The following is a 6,902-nucleotide window of genomic DNA, read 5'->3' as shown; positions in this document are numbered from 1 at the left end:
GGGGGGGGGGTAGTCAGAGAATAAAGTACGCCTCTTTTATTGAGACCTGAACGGAAACGGATAATGACGGGGGGAGATTATTACGTTCCGCGTGACCCCGTTCCGTCAACTTCCGGGTCCGTCCGAACGTCTCGGCGCTGCGCTTCCTTATCCGGTTCGTCTCTTCCGGCCGCCGACGACAGGGGTCGGCTGTGCGAGCACACTGCTGCAGAGTGGGGGAGAGAGACAGACGGACGGAGGGAGGAGGCGGAGGGGAGGAAAAGAATCGCCGGTTCGTATTGCAGCCTCTAACGGAGTTAGGGGAAGAAGGGGGGGGGGGATTGAGACCAGGGAACGCGACGCTAGCGCATGGACACGTTTCAGCACCGTGACTTCGTGACGAGAAATACGACGGTCGCCTTGCAGGAACACGCTGGTGGCTCAGCGCGTACGGAACTTCGCGCATATTCGCATTTCGTGAAGCAAACCACACGTTGTACTTTTTCCTCACATCCTTTCTCCCTTAATTTAAAAAAGAAAAAGGTGGGGAAGAGGGGTGTGGCTTGGCTTCTGTCAATGTTATATATGAAAAATGTGTCTCGTCAAACACACCTATCGGCTAGATAGTTTACCAAAAACGACTGCCTTGACATCATCTGATGTCGGTGGTCCGCCAATTTTGCCCCCCTGAAATGTGACATTTGCGTCAGGTAGTCGGCTTCAACGACGCTGCTCGTTGACGTCATCGTGCGACCACTTGGGCAATTGCTGACCGGACCGCCCCCCCCCCCCTCTCTCTCTCTCACTTTCGTTCTCTCTCCCGGTGCACGTCATGCGTGCCTCTCCAAATAACCCCACTCCAATATACGGTCGTTTCCTCGGAAACACCGTATATGACCCCTCTTCCTTTGATTAATAATGTTGAAAGGGGTAATAAACTGGGGGATAAGACGAACTAATTTAATAATTAACCAGTCCCAATCAATCTCAAACAAAGCAGATTTTTTGTCGTACGTCGTTGTTGTTTTGCAATTTGGTGTTTACTAACTGTACAGCTTGTCTAAGCGAGGCGGGTCAGACTGTCTTTGCGCGCAGTGTGCACCGGGCGTGTTTAGGGGCTTAAAGGACCCCATTGTGTCCTGATGGCTGGCCGGGAGATTACGGAAGCCACGAGACAAACGCAATCGTACCGACCAGTCGGGAGGCGGGAGGGAGAGGGGAGGCCTCGTCCCGAGGGTCACCTTGACAGTTATTGAAGGCACCCCGCCCGTCTTGGCGCCGCCACCGCGTGCCGGAGCCACCGCCGCTGCTGCCCGTGGTTGGCGGGGATTGCAATTAGAAAAACGTCGTGAAATCTCCCGGATTGGACCGGGGGACGCACCGGAAATGAAAACACACCTCCGTGACACCAGCAACAGCTGTAGGGGCAGCGGCGGCGGCAGCATCGCGTTCGGGAGGGGGCACGGCCCGGCCAGGGGTGCAGGCCGGCTGGCGCGCTCTCGCTACAGAGGATTAACTTTTCTGATGGGATTTCGCCTACAGCGGATAGGTGGTGTGTCCTGGTCCCTCTCGAAAAAAAAAAAAAAAACGGAAAAAAATGATGGAATATGTTTTTGAAATAGTGGAAAAAAAAAATACACTGCACAGCACAACACCGTGACGCTCTACACCGTGTCACGAAGTGACAGGCGCCAGCCAGGAGTAATGTTACCGTCGGGCACATTCTTTTCTCGCGACCTCCCAAGTCCCACACGGCTCCACTTGCAATGTTCAAATAAGTTTCTTTATAAAACTTAGACACAACACGGGGAAAAGCGAATGCACACGACTTGAGTAGCGCTCAAATTATGGCAGCAGTTTTTAGCTGTGTGTAAAAGAAACCGCTTTTCTTTTGTCGTGAGGTAAAACAATAGGTAGGCTAGCCGGGGCGGCCTGGACACACACAAAGGCACTGGGCCCTAACCGGTTCCTTACCTAGGTTTCCCCCTCCCCTCCTCCATTAGCCCCGGCAGCGTCGCCTCTGACGAGGGTTCCGGGCCACGGTGGGATCGTGATGCCATACACTCGAATGGGGATTAGTTTAACAGGCCCGCCTACACCGCAGAGTTGCTACACGCGTCAAGAAAGTTTGATAGACGCTCGCTGTGCATGATTCTTCACAACGCGTGATTTCGCTTTTTCCTCGTATTACTTCTGTGCCATTTCTAGAAGATTTGTTCGGGATTTTCTTTCATGTTTGAAATATCAAAATTGCTATCAATTTATCAATTTGAAAGTGTCATCTACGCCGACCAAAATTTTGTTTTGCTGGACTGTCGTCACGTAAATGACCCGTACAGTTCTTCGTTTTTTTTTTTTTTTTTTTTTTTTTTTTGCTGTGCTTTGGTGCGACGCGTCCTCAGTGCCTTAACTTGCTGGCCGCCGCGCTCGGCGCCCAAGGTTGCCGAAGTGGCCGCGTAGCAAGCGCACCCTCGCCACCGCCTGTGTCGCTCCGCTCTCGCCCCGCTGCTGTCGCTAATTTTGAGCTCGCGAAACTTCGGGGCCGCCAAGAAATAGTATTAATTTCGCAATTATTATATTATTAACGAACCGTTAACTCCCTGCCTGTCTTCTTGCCGTACCTGCGGGGCGGGTGGGTTGTCTCCTCGATTCCTGCTTTGACGTCCACTGTAGAACGACTTCTATCGAAAAGAATCTAATTAAATATAGTACCTATATTGAGACATTTCGCAGGCTTAACTTTATATCACGAAAGAGGGCACATGATAATTTGTTTACTTTTAAATTAGCGTTATTTACTGGTTGCTCATAAGTGGCTGCAATATACGCTTTCGATTCCACGTGATCCCTGGTCCTATCCGACGGAGTGGATAAAACCCTCGGGTCGGATAAGCATTTCCAGAGTCAGATAGGCGTGTTTCGGCGGGCCAAGTCGGGCGGAAAAACAGTATCCGAGCGTTTACATCCTGTAAGCGGGCGATGCGAGCGGACGAGACGGCGAGGCGTCCTTACACCGTGAAAGAAATGCCTCGCTGAATTTTCAATATTTTTTTGTAATTTATATTCACAACTCAGATAATTGTACAATGCACACGTTTTTAAACATCCCTCAAAATCCTTGTAAATTTAAGTACCCAGGCCTTAAGTAAATAAAATACGATTCGCTCTTCGTGCAAAAATAAGTTCAGTAATAATTTTTAAAATATAAAACTAAACTTTACAATGTAAATTCCATTTCACGTTATAAGTTTGAAATTTTAACGCCTTTTTTTTCAAATCCTTCGCCAAACCCCTTTATTTTGCTGAGTGAAACGACGGCCGGAACGGACGGACGGGACTGGTGAAGACTCCAACCCCCGCCATGTTTGCTGTTAATTTGCATTGGTGATCAGTCGACAGTATTTCATTGGGTCTTGCGCCCGACCCCTTCCCTTCCCCGCCGCGAGAGAGAGAGAGAGAGAGAGAGAGAGAGAGAGAGAGAGAGAGAGAGAGAGACGACCTTGAGGGAGAGCGCGCCATCACCGTGTTATTACGCTACGCATCTCGGCATGAGAGACTCGCAATAAGGCGTAAGTCGGGGGAGCGCGCTGCATGCGCGGCTGCTCGCGGATGGGCCGATGGTGGAGCTCCACAAGCAAACAGAATCCGTGAGGCGTTGCGCTCCCCGCTGGCGTCTGCATCCCGAATGTCGTCGCTTCAACGCTGTTCCCTCCACTGGAAAAACACATGTGCGAATCACTACTTTTAAAAGATTTGTAAATAATCGACACCTATGAAAATTTTTCCTGTTCCCCGCGACAGCAATTTTGCATATAGTGTCTACGCTGTTTGTCAAGATTCGAGTTTCTTCTTCAACTTCAACATGAAAAATGGATATTTGTGAGGTGCGTCATAGCAAAGCTCCGATTAATAAATAAAAGTGAGACAGAGCTCCACGAAAAATCATTAAGCCTACGATGTGGGTTTTTGCCGCGAGTTGGACGAAGCAGCGCTGCCGGCAGCAAATAGGCGTATTCGTTTTCCTCGTTTTCCTTGTTTTCCTTTCCCTTTTGTCTCGTTTCCCTTCATATAGGCCATTCGATTTTTGTTTTGATTTTTTTTTGTTCTCCCCGTCGGCGCGTGCGTTGTCGGTGATATGCCGGATAGAAGTAGACAAGGAACATCGCGTGAGGTGGGAGGGGGTGGGGGCGGGAGGCTGGAACGTGATTTGGTCCATGATGGGATGCTTATATCCGTGCCTGTCGATATACATGACACACGTCGCAGGCTCCCCACCCTATTTACTGCAAACGCTCACACAGCAGCCCAGCGCTGTTGGCGCCATCAGCAAATGTGGCTGCCGTTTTGCCATTTAGTAAAATTGCAGCAGTATAGTCTCGCTTCAACACCTGTATCGGGCCGCGCAACTGTTACAACGCATTTACTTCCGTTTTGTGCGATTGCAAGCTAACGTGTAGCTTTTCCTCTCCCTGTTTTGTTGTTTTAAATTGTTTTTCAGATTGGCGTCAGCTCTTGTTGTAACGGCCCTCGGCTGATTTCAGCTTTCAATTAACGCCGCTTGCCATTTAGATTTTCATTTAGATTCTCTATCAACCTGCTTCACTGTCCGTCCAGTACCGAACAATCCCCGCTCCCGCCAAGCAAAAGGAAAATATTACTCGAAATATCGTGGAAGGGAGAAAAACGTTGAGTCCGAGACAACGGGATATTCCCTTTTTACCCCTAATTCCCAGAGCGCCTGCCGTCTGCCTGATTGGCAAGTTGCATACGCAGAGGTTGAGCCTTCAACCTGCCCCGGAAGGGGCGGGCGCGCCAGGCACACGCAGAGAGCCAAGTAGGCAACACGCCCGCGCAGCGGTCGAGCCGGTGGCCTATACCATAGAGGTTTTGGGCGCGCTGGAGCGCCTGCGGACCGGTGGGTAGGCAACACGCCCACGCATCGGCTGAGCCGGTGGCCTACCATAAAGGTACTAGGCGCGCTGGAGCGCCTGCGGACCGGCGGGTAGGCAACTTGCCCACGCAGCGGTCGAGCCGGTGGCCTACCCAAGAGCTGGCAGGCGCTCGGACCTCCGAGAAGAGTCGGAGCGCGAAGCACCGCGGCGCTGGGGCGTTGAGCTGGCGGTCCTGCGGGGTTCCTCACTGCCGTGTGTGTGTGTGTGTGTGTGTGCAGAGAGCGCGCTGCGCAACGTACGAGCTTACCGGACTGCGGTGTGCGAAGAGGAGGGAATGGAAGAAGGAGGAGGAGGAGGGGCGAGGAGCGAAAGCAAAGCAAAGCGTTTCTCCTCGTGTTTCATCTACCACCGCGGCCACCACCACCACCTGTCCGTGCGCCGGGGTGAGGATGAGGGATCAACCCCTCCCTCCCCCCCCTCGTCCTCCTCTCCTCTCCGCTCAAGCCACCGGCTCGCGTTACACAACGAGACACCGGCCTGCTGCTACTGCCCCCGTGTTCTCCCCCTCCTTCCCTCCTCCCCTACCCCGTCTGCATCCCCTCATCCTCTCCTCCCCTCCCTCATCCTCTTCTCCCCCTCCTTCCCTCGCCGCGTCTCATCCTCTCATCCCCTCCCTCTCCTCGGACGCCCACCCTCACCCAGAGGTGGGCGACCCAGCTCCCCTTATCTTCGCGGGGGCCAGCCGAGGCCAGCCCCGGGCCGCCCTGCTCCTGCTGGGGTCGGGCACAGTATGTGCACAGGAATTATAGGCAAACGGCGAAAAATAATGGTGCCTGAAAACGATAGTGAGCCCCGGCAACCCGCATAAACGAAAAATAAAACACTGTTTAGTTAACTGGAAACACAAAAACGATACCCATACGCGACGCCAAGTGTCGTCGTTATGACTTTGCAACGAAATGTTTTTCGTAAATCATATAAGTTAACCTGCGTGGCTCTATACGAAACACTTCCGTTCGGATATGGGAATGGGGTTGCTGTCATTATGAACACCTTTTCTGCTTACTTTTCGTTTTTCTTCCGAAGAGTACATTGCGTCAAAACTCACGCCATGCCAACTGACCCACTTAACGCCGTGCGCCGCTCTGTATGATGATCTGCCGTTAAGATTGTCGGCAAAACCCGTGTAGGAGAAAATGGCGCACTGCACGGTGCACGTAAACAAAGCGAACAAATTCTTAATAATAATAATAATAGAAGGGCGGCGAGCAGGATTACACACGAGGATCACAGACGCACACGCACACTGCGTGCGGGATTTTACCCGCCTGATCCTCTTGACGGCGTGAAGGTGCGTGAGGGGGAAAGGCGTGTAGGTGAGAGGGGCTGCGGCTGTCAGTCTTGGACCAGATAGGCAGTACGTACGCGAAAGAGAGAGAGAGAGGGGGCGGGCGGCGGGATAGGGATAGGAGAGAGGAGCATGGAAAAGAGACGACCTCAGGGGCAACAGAGCGTCTCGTGATGAATGATATGTAGCGATATGCTGCTGCTTTTCGCGCGCCCTCGCGACCTCCACAACAAACTACACCGCAAACAAGCAAAACCGTTTTCTTTCAATTTCACAAATAACATTAATACTAACTGGCCGTTGTTTCTTTTATTTTCGTCACTCTTTCCCGCCGGCCGCAAATAAACATTTCACTGGCCGCCTCGGGCGCTGCTGCCGATTCGTTATCGGTGATGTAATCGCCCAATTAAGCCAGGGGGCCCGCGGCGGGGTAGAGCCGGTCGACGACGTTCCGTGCGTTCCCCAGCGAACGCTGGTTGCTCGTCCTGCAAAAAAAAAGAAAAAAAGAAAAAAAAAGACAGGATGCCAAACATTTTTTTTTTTTTTTTTGCTCTCCTTTTTCACCCTTTCGAAATGGGTTTTCCCAGCAGCGGCAGCCCCTAGCCCAATTACCAGCGCTATGACCGGGCCGTCAGGGTCCTGACGTGCTGCAGCGGTGCCTGACGTGGTGTGCCTGCCCCGCC

This window comes from Frankliniella occidentalis, unplaced genomic scaffold, assembly GCF_000697945.3.
Source record: "Frankliniella occidentalis isolate FOCC.00 unplaced genomic scaffold, Focc_3.1 Scaffold27, whole genome shotgun sequence".
Lineage (NCBI taxonomy): Eukaryota > Metazoa > Arthropoda > Insecta > Thysanoptera > Thripidae > Frankliniella > Frankliniella occidentalis.
The sequence above is the reverse complement of the archived record's forward strand: the minus strand, read 5'-3'. Positions refer to the sequence as shown.